The sequence below is a fragment of the Mirounga angustirostris genome, unplaced genomic scaffold (genome assembly GCF_029215605.1).
Source record: "Mirounga angustirostris isolate CCGP_5_RB_7025 unplaced genomic scaffold, mMirAng1.0.hap1 SCAF_1, whole genome shotgun sequence".
In the NCBI taxonomy this organism is placed as follows: domain Eukaryota; kingdom Metazoa; phylum Chordata; class Mammalia; order Carnivora; family Phocidae; genus Mirounga; species Mirounga angustirostris.
Window position 1 is genome coordinate 20247754 of NW_026991709.1, and position 17476 is coordinate 20265229.

General features: G+C 33.6%; 1 pseudogene; it reads left to right on the forward strand.

The window, feature by feature from the left end:
- The window catches only part of LOC123834498 (large ribosomal subunit protein uL1m-like), a 95902-nt pseudogene extending 79056 nt beyond the window's left edge, over nt 1-16846 (forward strand).
- The last annotated feature ends 630 nt before the right edge of the window (nt 16847-17476 follow it).

Consider the following 17476-nt stretch of genomic DNA (forward strand, 5'->3'; position numbering starts at 1 on the left):
CATTTCACTGACATTAGAAGAAAAACCTTCTAAATAAAATTTCCATTTGCTTTTAACTAATAGAATCCACAGGGATTCATTTGTAAAGCAGATTATATTTATTTGATTCCATTAGTGTTATAATTTTTATTTCATGATTATTTAGTCCTATTTTAAACCAACCATAACATGACAATGTTTAAATTAGCTCAAATGTCAAAGTGATTTCAAATGCAGTTGCTTTTTATAAATTTTCCTTTTTATTTTTTTAATGATAATACATTAGCCATTTCCCATTAAATGCCAGCTGTATTTGGGTCTTTGGAAATTAAAATTTCGAATTAGAATCCCATACATTTTTATTACATAATCTCAAAACTTATTAATATATCTTTAGAAAAAAATACTAGAATAATTTCTTCCATTTCCTAAATTCTCCTTATCCAAATTTCCATTATAATTACTTTCATAGCCAAAGCAATTGTACATGCATTCCACACCTTTTTTCTCTAAGTATCCTCTTTATTACCTCCAATTTTTGTTCTAATATTAACATTCTGTAAAGTGTTTTCATATTTCATACAGACTCTAACCTTTAATAGGCTATTACCAATTATTGAACTTCATGTTCCTTCTTTGTAAGAACTAATTGGCATCAATAATGGCTTCTTACCTGTTCTTCCCACATAACAAATTTGTTACTAGATTTCTTGGTATAGCCAGAAGTTGACTATTAATTACTTTCATAAACTCATCTAATTTTTTTTTTTTTGAGCTTTATTTATTTTAGGAGAGAGAAAGAGAGAACATGGGTGCAGTGGGGCGGGGCAGAGGGAGAGGGAGAGAGAAACTTAAGCAGACTCCATGCTGAGCCTGGAGCCCCACACGGTGCTTGATCTCACAACCCTAAGATCAGACCTGAGCTGAAACCAAGAGTTGGATTCTTAACCAGCTGTGCCACCCTGGAGCCCCATCATCGATCTGTATCATCTGTCAGTCAAGAGAGACAGGGAGAGGGATGGAGTATTAACTAAGTAAATACAAACTTACATATATACACAATCTCAAAGTTCAGTTTGTTGAGGAAAACCGTGAATACCCAGAGAATTCTTTAAATATATATATATATTTATTTTTTAAGATTTTTATTTTTATTTTTATTTATTTGACAGAGAGAGACACAGCGAGAGAGGGAACACAAGCAGGGGGAGTGGGAGTGGGAGAAGCAGGCTTTCCGCCAAGCAGGGAGCCCACTGCGGGGCTCGAACCCAGGAGCCTGGGATCATGACCTGAGCCGAAGGCAGACGCTTAACGACTGAGCCACCCAGGCACCCCTAAACATATATATTTTAAGATTTTATTTATTTATTTGACAGAGAGAGAGAGAACAAGCAGGGAGAGCATCAGGCAGAGGGAGAGGAAGAAGCAGGCCTCCCACTGAGTGGGGAGCTCGACATGGTGCTTGATCCCAGGACCCTGGGATCATGACCTGCGTCGAAGACAGACTGATTGAGCCACCCAGGCACCCCTCTTTAAATATTTTCTTAAAATTAAAATTAATCTAGTATTTATTGTTTAGTTTATAATGGTTGATCTGTAGTTGTATTTGTAATTATATTTTCTCTTTCTCCACTATATCCATACATTTGGAATTCCTGAAAGCCTGATAGAAATCCATCTTTCCTCAGTTTCTTGCATGATCATGAACTATTTAAGTTCTTTAAACTGTAGTCTCATCTATAAAATGAGAATGATAACATTTCTTTTCAAAAGTTGTTGACCTCATTTAATGAGATAAATACAGAAAGAGTGTCATAGTTTGTCATCAATAAATGACAGTTCAACACAATTTTCACTGTTAGCATTATACACAATAAAGAATTTATTTTAGATCTCTGCATATTAGAATATCTTATTTTTCCTATACATTTTCTATGACAATATAGTAAAACAAAATGAATTCTTAGTGGTGCCAAGTACATACTATTTGGGAGGAAATAAAATCTTTGTAACTATTAAACATAAAATTTAATATAAACCTGTCAGAAGCAAGCAATGATGCATGACCTAAATGAGCTTTCAAACTGCCCAACCAACTGCTCTAGTCACAAACCATTCTCCCCTCTCCACTAAGCTTCTGCCACATTTATCTTATGTTTTCTAGAATCTTTCAGTATGATTCCAGCCATGGAGTGTTTGCCCTTCGTATTCCTTTCTGGTATATTCTTCTGTCACCCTTCTTTGCCTAAAGCTGTGCTGTCCAATAGGGTAATGACTAGCCACATGTGTTTGATTAAATTCAAATTCAAATTAGTTAACACTAATTAATTAACATGTCCTTCTCCTGGAAGACAGTCTTCAGAATAGCTAGGTCCTTGTCTGTCTTGTTTGCTGCTGTGTATACAGTGATATGCTAGGAAATATTGAAAAACTGGTTCTCTGATGAAATAAAAAGGCTCAGAATTGCCAATTCTCATGGTGTAAATATTCACACCATGGCCAATGGCAAGCTACAAATGTGAGAGCACTAAACATGGAGATGGAAAGAGATGCACACATTCAGCTCTCACAAGCCTGTATGAACTGGCTCTCGCAAGCTACTCTGTGTCCAATGACAAGAAAGGAGCTAGACACTTAAATAAGGGCTTCATATTGTTGAATAAATGGGAGAATCAATAAATGTAAGTTTTGGATGTGTTGATTCAATCTCGATCTTACTTAAATTATTTTTGGATAAGATAATACATGTCAATTTTACATGTTGACCATCATGTTTAAATATCAGTATCTTTCCAGTTACTGTAAGAGAATTTCTCCATATGATGTGTATTAGCTTCCTTAGGTCTAGAACAAAGGAATCACTTTGAAAGATAAGATTTGTCTAGTGACAAATATTTTTTAAAGGTAAAAAACAAAACTGTCACTTTGATTTTCACAACTAATCTAGTATTTTCAACTCAAAGAATATAAAAAAATTTGAGAAGTGCTTTTGTTGACCACCTTGAGTTAGTTTTCAGATAAGATCAACTCTCATGACTACATGAATTAGAGGTCTCCACCATTAGCAATAAATTTTGTCCTTAACTGTAACTGCACTTAATTACTCAATTTTAAGTAGGAACTACATTTCCTTAAAATACTCATTATATCAAAATAGAGTTAGATTTATAGAAATTTGTCTTATATACTTTTTTTTCTTGGTTTTTAATTATACCATGGTATCAACTTTTCTGTTTCATAGAGCTGGTCCATATTTGTGTTTAAATATTTAAGATTGTATCTGAGTATAATATTTAAAATAAGTCAGTGGTGATTGATATGTCCTGTATAACCTCAACTGAAGGGGAAAAATTGGAGCATAAGTGACAATAGGCTTTATGTGGCTATTTTGTTTTGTGACATTTTTCACATTTTTACATTCAAAGTTTTTTAAAAAGCCAATAATGAGAATGAGTTAATTAAATCCTCAAAGAAAATTTTTAAATAATAAGAAACAGTGAAATTACAGTGAGGAAGAGACCATCAGTATCTTCTTGGTATCTGATGTAATTATACTTACATTTTAAACCAAATACCTTTAATTATTCTTAAATATTAAAACTTTCTTTTGCTATTGTTTTTGCCAAGTAATTCCCCACAAAATAGTTATAAATTCAGGATGGAATTGTAATACTTATAATGCTTCTAGTTAATTATCCTTGCTAATTGTAAGCATACTAGTTTAGTTTGCCTGTTTTGATATTTGATTTTAAGGTGTTTCTAATTTCCTTACAGGTGAGATAGAAAATGAGATAATCTTTTAGTAAACTTATTTTTTAATAGAAATTTATATATTATGGTTAAAAAATTAAGCAAATTATGAGGTATTAAAATGTGTTGGGCATTTTATCAAATACCATCGTTTATTTATTTATTTATTTATTTATTTATTTATTTATTTATTTTTATTATGTTATGTTAGCATATATTTTTTTTAAGATTTGATTTATTTATTTGAGAGAGAGAATGAGATAGAGAGCATGAGAGGGGGGAGGGTCAGAGAGAGAAGCAGACTCCCTGCTGATCAGGGAGCCCGATGTGGGACTCAATCCTGGGACTCCAGGATCATGACCTGAGCCGAAGGCAGTAGCTTAACCAACTGAGCCACCCAGGCGCCCTGTTAGCATATTTTTAATAGAGAATAGCATGTTACCATCCATGAAACTTGTGTAAGCCTTCTTGATTCAATGCAAGCATATCTTGTAGTTGGTACTGTGACTGATAGACCCACCTCTGAGTCCCTTCATCTGTGCACAGTATTTGGTAATGCTAACACTCTCTACTTGGAATATTTTTCTGTAGTCTAATCAAATATTTTATTTATTTATTTGACAGAGAGGGAGAGAGAGCACAATCAGGGAGAGCAGCAGACAGAGATAGAAGAAGAAGCAGTCTCCTTGCTGGGCAAGGAGCCTGATGTGTGGCTTGATCCCAGGACCCTGAGATCATGACCCGAACTGAAGGCAGACGCTTAACCCACTGGGCCACCCGGGCGCCCCCCAAAACACTTTATTTAAACTGCCTCTCGCTAACATACAAGACTGAGGTCTCTTGCCACATGTTCCATTATGTCCTGAGGGGAGTAAGCAGTTGAGGCTGTAACCCAACTTTTGCCAGCTGAATAAAACACAGGCCAATCTCAAAAGAGAACTGTGTAAAGAGAGAAATGTCTAAGATGAGCAGTGCACATAGAAAAAAAAAATCAACTCTATTTTGAGTATTTTCACTAGCTACACTCCCAAATATTCTTTACAAAACAAACTTCCTAGATATTCTCAGATGGTTTAGCAATTTAGTTATATAATACTGTGAAGTGCATTCTGTAATAAAACCATATTTGCGGGGTGCCTGGGTGGCTCAGTTGGTTAAGCGACTGCCTTCGGCTCAGGTCATGATCCTGGAGTCCTGGGATCGAGTCCCGCATCGGGCTCCCTGCTCAGCAGGGAGTCTGCTTCTCCCTCTGATCCTCCCCCCTCTCATGTGCTCGCTCTCTCTCTCTCATTCTCTCTCTCAAATAAATAAATAAAATCTTTAAAAAAAATAAATAAAACCATATTTGCTATCATGACAAGAATACTTACAGCATTTTTAAAGTTTCTGTAACTTTTCAGTTATTCACAGATTGGATTAAGGAGCATTGGATTTTAAAATCCATTTTATTAATGAGGAAACTGAGCTTTAGAGGATTAAACTTAGAGTAAAAGGAAAATTAGAACTCAGAATTTTTGATTCAATACCTTTAATTTTAATGACTCTGGGCTACATCCTTATTGATCTATTCTATTTTGCTATGCTCTATTTTCCAAATTAGCCTCAATATATATGAAGCATTAGGTGAATATCAACCTCTTGAGTATGTGGTTATTTCTTTGTTGCAACTTTCTCCCTGAAGACCCAATGAACCATAAATCAAATGTGCGCTTCTTAATGAAGCCTAGTTTAGGAATTTTCTAAGTCCTAATGGCAGTAGGTAGAGAACTCTGCTAACCTCAAGATTTAAACATCTTTAATAAAATAGTGTGGAAAGAACTACTAAAAGTATTCACTGGAAGCCTAATAGAATCTCCGGGGATATAATATAATAAAGGGACCCTGAACAATCAAAATTGAAGTTTCCTGCATAAGGGCCCACATGACATACTCTTCTACATATTTTTTAGGCTTTCTAGAACCAACTATATAAGTTATTATGGGTTATAAATCTTCTAAAAAAAATCAAACTCTTTTCCAATGCTTTCTGCATTAAAAATGGGCATTCATAAATATTGGTTTGCAGAAAATCAGAAATTAATGGAGAATATTGCCCTAGGCAGATGTGATTGAAGGTATTTTATATCCTAAAATAACAAAATCATTCAAAGTCATTTTATGATACTCAAATATTTAAAAGTTTTCTCCATGATTTTCCAAAGCCAGAAAAATAGCTCTTTCACCCTCTTTCCATACACATACACACACGTGCACATGCACACTTGTGTTCTCAGATGAGCAATGTACAAAGAAATAAATGAACACCTATGTGTGTTTGTATATATACATATATGTCTGTGTATATATGTGTGTGTGTGTATGTGTGTATATATGTATGTATATCTATGTGTATATATGTACCCAGAAGTATGTATGGATACACCAAATATGTAATACTTATTATTTTATAAAATGTTGGTCATTGTCATAACAGGATTAGTCATAACAGAATTAGTCATAACAGGATAAACAAAACTTTCTTTTTAATATGATCTATAAAATAGCACTCCTTCTGGTATTTTGTATATACTAAGAGATGGTTTTGTTTAATTTCAGTTTACCATTAATTAATAGTTTTTTTGCTATGTGGTCATTTGCTTTCAGAAGCTACTTTGAAGCTGTACTAATTAGCATTTCTTTTAAATTTAAGAATTTGGCAAATGAAGAAAAATATTTCCAAAACTCTTCATACTTTCATTTATAAATCTTTTCTTTTGATTTCTTAAATGTTTGCTAAATATAAGAAATATTGCATACTTATTGGTCTGGACTTAAAGGAAGCATTTTATGCAATTTCTTAAGAAAATTTATTTATGGGGCGCCTGGGTGGCTCAGTCGTTAAGCGTCTGCCTTCGGCTCAGGTCATGATCCCAGGGTCCTGGGATCGAGTCCCACATCGGGCTCCCTGCTCGGCAGGAAGCCTGCTTCTCCCTCTCCCACTCCCCCTGCTTGTGTTCCTGCTCTCGCTATCTCTCTTTCAAAGAAATAAATAGAAATCTTTAAAAAAAGAAAATTTATTTATGATATTGCTTAGTAGTTAAGAATGTCACTGAAGTATCTCATGACCCCTGGGTGGCACATTTGGTTAAGCATCTGATTCTTCATTTCACCTCAAGTCCTGATCTCAGGGTGATGGGATCAAAGCCCTCATTGGGCTCCACATTTAGCGCAGAGTCTGCTTAAGATTTTCTCTCCCCTCTCCCTCTGCCCTCCACCCACTCTCTCTCTCTCAAATAAATAATCTTAAAAAAAAAAAAAAGAAGAAGAATGTAATTAAAGTATCTATGCTGAAAGCTTTGGGGAAATATAAGAAAATTATAAGAACAGGAAAAATGTTCTCTGTACATTAGGAAAGTCATTAGAAACTATAAAAGCTTGTCTTTTATGTATTCATCAGGAGACAGATGAGAAAACAATTAAAATGAAATACACAGGCAAATGAGGGAGTGGTAATAAATGTTAGTACAATTAAAAAGAACACTGGGTCCTAATGAGTTTAACAATTCAAAAAGTATTTATTAAAAAAAATTGTGTATAAATATGTCCCTTCTGACATGAGTAAGAGGCAATTTCTATCTTTTAAGGATTTAGGAATTGGGAAAGGTTTGGGGGTCAGGAGGACAGGGTACAGTCACAAACCAGTATGCCTCAGGGTTTAGAATGGCAAGTGCCACAAATGAGGTGGGGAATGGTGTGAACATTCAAAAGATGCTGAAATATCATGTGATGAGGAAATCAACAATTCATCAATAAAACTGTGTTTTCTAAGATAATTTGTAAATGCTTAAAGGAGTGTAACTGCTAGAATGGAAAGGAAGACCCACTTAGGTAAAATGGATAGTAAGAGCAAATGCATGGTATTGTTGAGGAGCAAGAATTCCTATCTCCTCAAATGTCCTTCTACCTGGACTAAGAATCACATCCTTTCAGAGGAAAGGAATGCACTTCACAGTGTGATAAGAACAGATATTTGGTAATTAGATGTTTGCCCTGCTATACAGGTAGGTCACTCGAATAAAATGTATCTGCTAATAACCCTTATTCCAGGAAAGACCCCTACTTTACATTCTTCTGTGTAGTTAAGGGAGGAGCAAAAGTTTCTCTTGATCTTAATAAGATCATTGATAATGAGACAATGTAACATTTTGGCTTAAATTATTTGAATAGTAAAATTGCAGGATAGAGTTTTTTGAGGAATAAGTACTTATGAGTTTTTGATGTTTAAATATTATAAACTATCCATGGCATATCTGTCTGGGTGCTTTCTCCCTCTTCAGATACCTCTTCTTAAAAGAATTCATTCTTCATTAGCATTTATTTTTTTATCCTGTTCTACACAATACCATTTTGTATAAATATATATTGTATTCTCAAAAGATGTATTTATTTTCTTATATTTTTAGTTTCCCAATTAGATGGTAAATTCCTTGAGAAAAGAGATTCCATCCTGTATTGATTTATCTGCAATACGTAGCATCTGGGCCCATGCTTAGAAGAGAATTGGCAACTAGAACAAACCATCTAATGCAGGTTGCTCAAGATAAATGCATTTGAAAGAGGTGGTTCTGGAAACTTTGCATATAATTCAGATAGAAACTGAAGTTGAACATCAATAATGTTCAGAAAACTAAGGTGAAAAACCCTTTGTCCCACATGTTAAGCACAAAACCCAGATCAATTATTCCATTTTCTCTCCCAAAAGACATGACTGATTAGCCAAGTTTTGGGTGCAAATTTAACATTTATAAAGTTAAAGTGAAATGGTGATTAGTCTGTATTTAATAACTTATCCTTCTTTGATGGTGATTTCAAACTTGAATATTAAATATATCCTTGGCATATATATATATATATTTTTTTTTTTTTCCTGTAAATTCTACAAATACCCAGCAAGGTATTATTCTTCAATCTCAAAACATCATGTAAATGCAGTGTGATTTTGTCCCTAACTAAATCTCCACAAGTGCAATTGATTTTTTGAAACTTTAACAGTTAAAAATTATTTCTTGGGGTACCTGTGTGGTTTAGTTGGACTCTAGATTTCAGCTCATGTCATGATCTCAGGGTCATGGGATCCAGCCCCATGGTGGGTTCCGCACTCAGCAGGGAGTCTACTTCTTTTCCTCTCCTTCTGTCTCTCCCCCGACTTGCTCTCTCTCTCTCTCAAATAAATAAATAAATCTTTAAAAAATTATTTCTTCCTTGTTATAAAAATGTAAGGGACATATAGGATCACAAGGTGCAAAATTATCTTTAGATGTATTGAAAATGCTGTGTTAGTTTCCTGACCATCTAGAATGAAAAATTTTTGCTTGAATTATTAAGATAATTGCTGAATAATTTCTCTTTATTCTAGGAAGGAAATTCTGTTTTTAACATTGGGGATCCTGAGAAAGAGTCTTCAATTTTTTTTTTTCCATTAAAAACCCCATCTGTCTTAATATAGAAGAAACGCTTAATAGGAACAGCTGTATAAGGAACACAAAAGGGCCTTCACCATATTTTAACAATGCAGTTTCCCTTACTCATGTGGAACACCAAATGTATCATTTGGGGAATCCTTTCAATCTTTGTGATAAGAATTCACAGCAAGTCATACAGGTCTGTTGCCTGAGGTTAACTCATCTGCATCTCATCCTCTTTCTTCTGGATATTTTAGTTTGCACATCAATAACTGATAATTTGACAAGAACCAACAGCTGCTTTTTTGTAGCATCACCTTTGCTAGGTAATACATTTGTTACTAAAATCTTGAATCTACATCTAGTTAGAAGAGTGTAATAAAATATTCTAAATGCATCATTTCGGATTTGTACTTGTACTTCACTTCTATTTGCCACCAAAGCTGAAAGCAGAAAATAGGTTTGCTGTATTCCATTCCTACCCCTTATCTAAAATGTATTAAATATCAAAGTCTATTGGATAGGTTTATAAACAAAGACAGTTACTTGACTATTAAAGGCAAATAACCGCTAAGTGTCTTGGATATTCATTACCTGTGTACTTATTTAGAGCAGTCTCCACAATAGATTCTTTAGTGTTAGACCAGTAGTGGGTAATACTTTCTAGAGTGCTGTGTGTCTGACACTGTTTAATGAATTTATTTACATGATATCTTCATGTGTTTTATACAGAAACTTCCAGCTAACTACTTGATATCATGTTTTTTTTGGGGCGGGGGGAACAAATGAAAGAACGAAAAATTCTTAATCTCTGTAGATAAATCACTTTATATAAATATTTTTCCCAAACCTAATGGTTTTCCCACTGTGAGTGAAACGAACTCTATTACATGATTATATTACATGAATACAGTATAGCTATTGTGCTGATTGTTTTGGTGAATCAATAATTATTTAATCTCATTGAATAATTTTGAGAGAATATCATTTGGGGCTCTGAGGAAGCTGATTTTATGGAAATTAGACTGAAGAAATATTTTGTCCCTTCTCACCTGATTTATAAGGAAAAAATGTCAAGAAAAATAAATAAAAATATGTGTTTCCATCCAAACAATCTTATGTTATTGTTCCACCTGCTGCACTACAGGTTATTATGCACAGAAGAAACGGTCTGTGTGTGTGTTTGTACATTGCATCCATATGTAAGTAAGGGTGAAATAAAGACTAATCAAGATTCTACAAGTTGATGATGTTTTTTCTCCATAAGCCCTTTGGTTGCAAATACTATTTATTACTTTGTTTTTCAACAATGAAACAACACTAGCAAATCTTAAAAAGGACAGTAAATCTGACTTTCCTGGTTTGTGACATTTGTAATGTATGCAAATCTACCATGACCCATATAACACTGGCTACAGAGTTAATGAGCAATAGTGACAAGACCTAATGCTTCAGGGAGAGTCTTTAGAAATTTAACGGGCATTGTCATGGCACCTCACACGGTGGGGGAGTTCTGTCTCCAATCAAAAGGTTACTTTTCCTCCTCAAGTAATTTAGAATCCTTTTTTACCATCACTACATCCCATGGAGTGAAGACATATACAAAGCCTTCTTGCACAAGACAGACAATCATTCCCAAAGCTAATAAGCAGATACTGAGAACCACCTGTGACTGTCCAGAGCAGACAGTTTTGTGCGAAAACCAGGAAAAGCCAGAACATAAGCAGTTAAAGGAGATCAAGGTTTATTCAATGAAAAGGACCTGGGATTTAATCAGAGCACATCAATGTTTTTGTAGTTCTGGGGACCAGGTGTGAAGATCACATGTGGGCTCTGAAGTCACACTGGCTGGATAAGCATGTAAGAATAAAAATAGGGAGGGAGAGACAAAGGCAGAGGAGGGGAAGAGAAGAGAGCATATGGTTAAAGAGATCCTAGGTTTTGTTTTTATTTCAAGGGCTGATACATTTTGCAAAATAAATGAAAGAGGGTCATGAATGAACTATTTTGATTTATGTCAAAACAATCATGACAGACTAAAAGTAGCAGAAATATCATTGATATATATTATTACAGTGACAAGAATTACATAGTGAAATGAAAAATTTTACAGTAGTTGGAGAATAGACACCTGCAAGCAATTATTTCCTAGGGCATTAGGTCATAAAATAAAAGGGATGTGATTGAGCTAATTAGATGAAAACTTACTGTTGAAAAAAAGTCAGAGTCTCTATTTTTTTTTTTTTTTTAAGATTATTTATTTGACAGAGAGAGATACAGCGAGAGAGGGAACACAAGCAGGGGAGTGGAGAGGGAGAAGCAGGCCTCCTGCTGAGCAGGGAGCCCGATGCGGGGCTCGATCCCAGGACCCTGAGATCATGACCTGAGCCGAAGGCAGACGCTTAACGACTGAGCCACCCAGGCGCCCCTCTATTTTTTTGGTTTAATGAATTTCATTAAAAGTTCACGGTTTGGCATGGGAGAAAAATCCAAACTCACTGTTAAGGATCTACTTTCTAATACACTTGCCTCATCCTTTCCTGAATATGAGTAATAGTACTGAAACTGGATATGGGTAATAATCTTGTTATTATGTCAAAATCTTGAAACCATTCAAACTTCTGGAATTACAGATAACTGAAATCCTAAACAATAATCCTAAATAATTTTTAAACATTTTTCTATGCATTATAAAATACAAAATTATTAGATAATATCCAGGATAGACAGAAAAGTATTTTATCTGAAAATTCAACAAAAACTTTTGGTACAACATAAAAATAATGAATGTTTTTATCTCTTGATTTATTTCAAGTTATTTGTAATCAACAAATATTGTACTTCACATAATTACAAATAAACTTTTTGTTTTTCCTTCTATGAAAAGATGGAAGACTGTTTCAGTTCCTTAACTGAAAGAGCATATAGACATTGTTGGCCCAATATATGTTGATGTACTTATAATGAAAAACACGGGGTGACTTAGTCAGTCTTTTCATACATACAAGTTATGCTACCTGTATTAGGCTTTAGTAAGAAAATTTATATATAAATATATATAATGCATATATTATAACTGTGCAGAAAAATAAATGGAGATCTTGCTATATGTGCCATACTAGATAAGTATTTTATTTTATTTTTTAAGATTTTATTTATTTATTTGACAGAGACAGAGAGAGCATGAGCAAGGGGAGCTGCAGAAAGAGAGGGAGAAGCAGGGTCCCCGGTAGGCAGGGAGCCTGACATGTGGCTCCATCCCAAGACCCTGAGATCATGACCTAAGCTGAAGGCAGATGCTTAACCGACTGAGCCACCCAGGCACCCCTAGGGTAAATGATATTATAGCATGGATATATTTTTTTTACAATGTCTCTAGAAGTTTAGGCATGGTAGAAAATGTCACAGAGATTAACACATAATCTTAGTGGGAATCAAACTCAGGATTATTTGAGTTCAATTTCATATTTTCCCTATTATTGTTTAGAATATCTATAAATTTTATTGTTTCTACTTATCCTCAATATCCATATTTAAAATGTGGTTTTATCAAAGTTTATAATTAAAGACATATAATTAATACCCCATAGCTTTAGATATTTAATGTAAAATCTTGCATTGATCATTTCACTTTGTTCTTTGCTAAAAGGTGTTAATATATTTCAGGGTTAAAGCAAAAGAAAAATCTATGTATATGTTCATATTAATATATCATAAACTTACAGTATAAAAATAGAACAAAACATTAAGACACAAAGTTGCCTAGCCAGATAGTAAATACATTTAATCATATAAAGTTACTATATATGACTTATATATAATGTGTCTCTCTCTATATATATACACACACAGCTTCAATAATTTAAAATAAGAGAATATTGTTCAACAGTTATAAAAAATTTTTACTTACTTAGAAAGATATTTTCTTTAAAATAATTTTTTGGGGGGCGCCTGGGTATCTCAGTTGGTTAAACATCTGCCTTCCTCTCAGGTTATGATCCTAGGGTCTTGGGATTGAGCCCCACATTGGGTCCCTGCTGGAGGGAAAGCCGGCTTCTACCCTCTCCCTCTGCCTGCCGCTCCCCCTGCTTGTGCTCTCTCTCTCTCTGTCAAAATAAATAAAATTTTAAAAATAAATAAATAAATAAAATACTTTTTAAAAAGATTTTATTTATTTACTTTAGAGAGAGAAAAAGATAGAATGCTGCATGCAAGGGGGGGGGGAGGGGCGGAGGGAGAGGGAGAATCTCAAGCAGACTAGGTACTGAGCCCAGAGCCTGCCCCAAGCCTGGATCTCATGACCTTGAGATCATGATCTCAGCTGAAACCAAGAATGGGATGTTAACAGACTGAACTACCCAGGTGCCCCTTTTTAAAATAATTTTTAATATTCTTCAAAATAGATCTTAAAAAATTGACAACTACTATAAAAATGCTAAGCTTTAATGTTAAAATACTTTGAAGTGTATCACCACTGATCTTCACGTCGAGGGACCGCTTTAAAAATACGAGTTTAATTGATTTTTTTCTTCAAACAAAATTGTAGGACTTTACACAGAATTATTCAAATATTTCAGATAAGTAGAGATTCATCAGAGTGGAAATGAAGATCTTAAATTTATACATGGAATTGTTGTCTTGGGCTTTTGATATTGTCAATAGCTAAAAAACAAAAAACAAAACAAAACTCCATTGAAAAAATAGTGCTCAATAGACATGTAAACAACAAAGAATAATCATTTTAAAAAGGTTATCAATGAACATTTCGAGTACTATGGACAAAGATAGAAAACTAAATAATGTAAAAAAAAACAAAAACCAAAACCCAACAACCTTCTGAAAGCCATTAAAATGCAAATATTCCCTAGTAATGTTCTCCATCCTCTCAGCCAAGAGTAATAATTATTCATGTGCTGAATACTCAGTCACCAGTGGCTTGATATTAATGACTGCAATGCAGGTTTATTCGTTGGCCTTGACTATTATAGTTTGTTCTCTCTTCCTCATTCTAACTATCAAAATGCATTAAGCCTAATGGGAAAAGACAAATTACCAAGTCTTATTTGAACAATTTAAGTGATTTTGCATTCTTGGTATGCTATTAAGTCAGTTAATGCTGCTTCATGATACTGCACGGAATTCTTGCTCATTGGTTTCTTATTATTATGGTGGGTGGTTTTGCTGATATTACAAATCACTTATGTCTAGGATCAGTGTTAGTATTAGACTTAACTTGAATTCTGAAATGACAACAATGGTATATACCTTACAGAAAAGAGAGAGGAAAAAAATGAAAATATGATTATAGGAAGCAAGATGATTTTTAACATATAAATGCAAAAGTCAAGGTTTGAAACTCATTTGGAGCAACCAAGAAAAATTTAATTGTTCTATATGAGATAACAAAGAGAAAGACCTTTTCTTCACTGATCATTATAAACTCATTATGAGTTAGAGGAGGAGAAACAATTAACTTAAGGGTTTGTGCAGCCGTTTCTCAAATAAAATTAGGAGAAAAGAATGAAACCTTAATTTTACTGTTCAGTTAGTTAAAATGAAAACAATAAATCCTTTAAAGAGAATATAGTATTTTTCCCTTCAGAAATAATTGTATGGTTTTGTTCTCCAAATGTATATAGGTATATATGTATATGTGTATACAAGTATTAATGTGTATATGTGTATATATATCATATATAAAATATGTAATAGATATATAAATGTATATATTTGAATTTTAAACACATTAGGTATCAAATTACTTTACAGCAATACATACTCTCCACTTAACAAATAGATTCCCCTCTAGTACACTCCACTCTCACCATCCTCTTGTCATAACACTAGTCTGTTCCTTGCATTTCAAAATGTACTCAGAACATGAAATTCAAGAATTATAGTAGCAAATGTAGCATATAAGATAAAAGAAAACACAATTCCATGGCAATATGAGAATGAAGTCCAATTATTATTCTGTTATCATATAGAGTTTAAATGTCTACATGGTGTTGCTAACAGAACACTAACTAACTACTATTAGCCATACTTTTTTTATAACCTCAAAAGCTCCTTAGAAATGTGCTTCTAGAGATGGCTAGAGTACTGAGAAATGCAGTGTCAGTTCTGATAGATATTATTTGAATGATCACGTTGTGCACAAATCCATTAAATCAGCCACATCCTCAATATATCCCAACAATACAAAGAAAGAAAATGATTTATCTTTAATCTGGAACTTTTCATATAGTAGAATCCATATAATATAAAAAATTGTTAAAATTAGAATCTATAGTAAAGAGATCTTTGCTTTGGCAAATTTGAAGATTAAAAGGTCATGCTAGTTCAACATAATCCAAAATGGTCAATATGATGGTAGCTCTAAGATGCCTGATAGACTCTTGATATATCACCAAAGGCATAGTCTTTTTAAGATGGCTTATCAGATATCTCTTTATCCTTGTTCTGTAAACATTCAAGTGCCCATCAGATATTTTGCTACTGCTACAAATCCTGCAAAACAACACAAAAAGGTGTCACAGCAAAAGCATCAGATAAAAAAAAAGAAAAGAAAAGAAAAAAAGAAAGAAAAGAAAAGAAAAAAAGATGAGAGAAAAAATAAACTATACAGAAAACAATCCTGAGGATCTCTATCTAAAATGCATATACCTCCTTGGGGCTCTTGGTTGGCTCAGTTGGTTAAGTGTCTGCCTTCAGCTCAGGTCTTGATCCCAGGGTCCTGGGATAGAGCCCTGCATTGGGCTCCCAATGCAGAGGGGAGCCTGCTTTTCTCTCTCTCTCTCATAGGTAAAATCTTTCAATAAATAAATAAATAAAACACATGTAACCCTTTGCAGATACACACTGTGAAGAAAGTAAAGAATTTCAAATTCTGGACTTCACTAATTCAAAGCGAGGTAACTATCTTGACCTGACGCTGGATATATAGCACTTGAGGAAAAATAAAAAGTGGAATCATTGGCCAGTGTTCTTAGTTTCCCATACTCATTTGTGATAGAAATCAATGAAGTTACTGTATTCACAGTGAATACATCAGAGATTAAAATAGCAGAAGAAAACAGAGGTATGCATACAAAAGGAATTCATACGATTCAGGGGATTTTGGATGATGAAATTCATGCAGACTTTTACGTAGCTGTTCCAGAAATAATGCCTGAGGTTAATCCATTAAAGAAGAAACTGAAAAAAAAAATTTTTTTCCAAAGCTTATTTGAAATTCCATTGGCTGTGACATCCCCCAAATGCTTGAATTATTTAAAATTGGGAATGAGGCAACAGCTTTTTCTGCCCATGGGTCCTGTCCCTGTGCTTTAATAAAAGCACCATTTTGCACCAAAACAAAACAAAAATAAATAAATAAATAAATAAATAAATAAATAAATAAATAAATAAATAAATAATAAACTAAATTGGGTATGCAATTAAGGCTGATGAAGAAAGGGAAAACTTTCTAGAGACCAAAATAGCAACACTGGATCAAATAACTGGATAGTGGCCAATGCACAAAGAGTTATCAATGAAGTTTGTAGGATAGACCTCTGAGTTTGGGACCCTTTATGGTACACACTTTCCTTCATAGTTCAAGTGAAGACTTGTGACTAAAGTCATTGTTGCCTAAATAAGCAGAAACCAAAGAAAGTAAAAAAGATGCTGCCTAAAAGTGTTCAGTTGTAAAATTACTTTTCCTAGATTAGAAGTAACAGAGAAAATTATGAAACTGCATAATTTTTATATTTGGTGTCTTATTTCTTGATCATCATATTTGAATGTAAATTTTAGCAGCAGAAAAGAAACACAATAAATTCAAAAATAAGAAAATAAAGTTTTCTCTCTGAACTTTACAAAAAAATCACAATGTTGAAAAAGACAATAATACCAACCGTTATTTTGTTGATGCTTTAAAATTGTGAGAAGAAAAAATCACATTGTAAATGCAGCCCCTGTGGATGCCTTAAGTCTTGAAAAATTACATATACATATACATATATATATAGTTTTATATACATTTTATATAAATATATATATTTTGTATCTTTAAAATGCAGACTGAAAATGTTTTTGTACTCCACCTAACATGAGAGACAAAGAAAATACTTTAGAATAAATGTGGCAAATATAGAGGTTTTTTTTTTTTTGAATCATCAGAAATTATGTAATCAGTTCCTCACTGAAAAAAAAATGAAGTGATGTTTGTATTGAAGGTATTTTCTCTGGAAACATATTCCCCCAAGATAAAAGTTTACAAAATATCTCAAGTAGCTGGTTTGCTTTCAAAGATCTCATGTGTC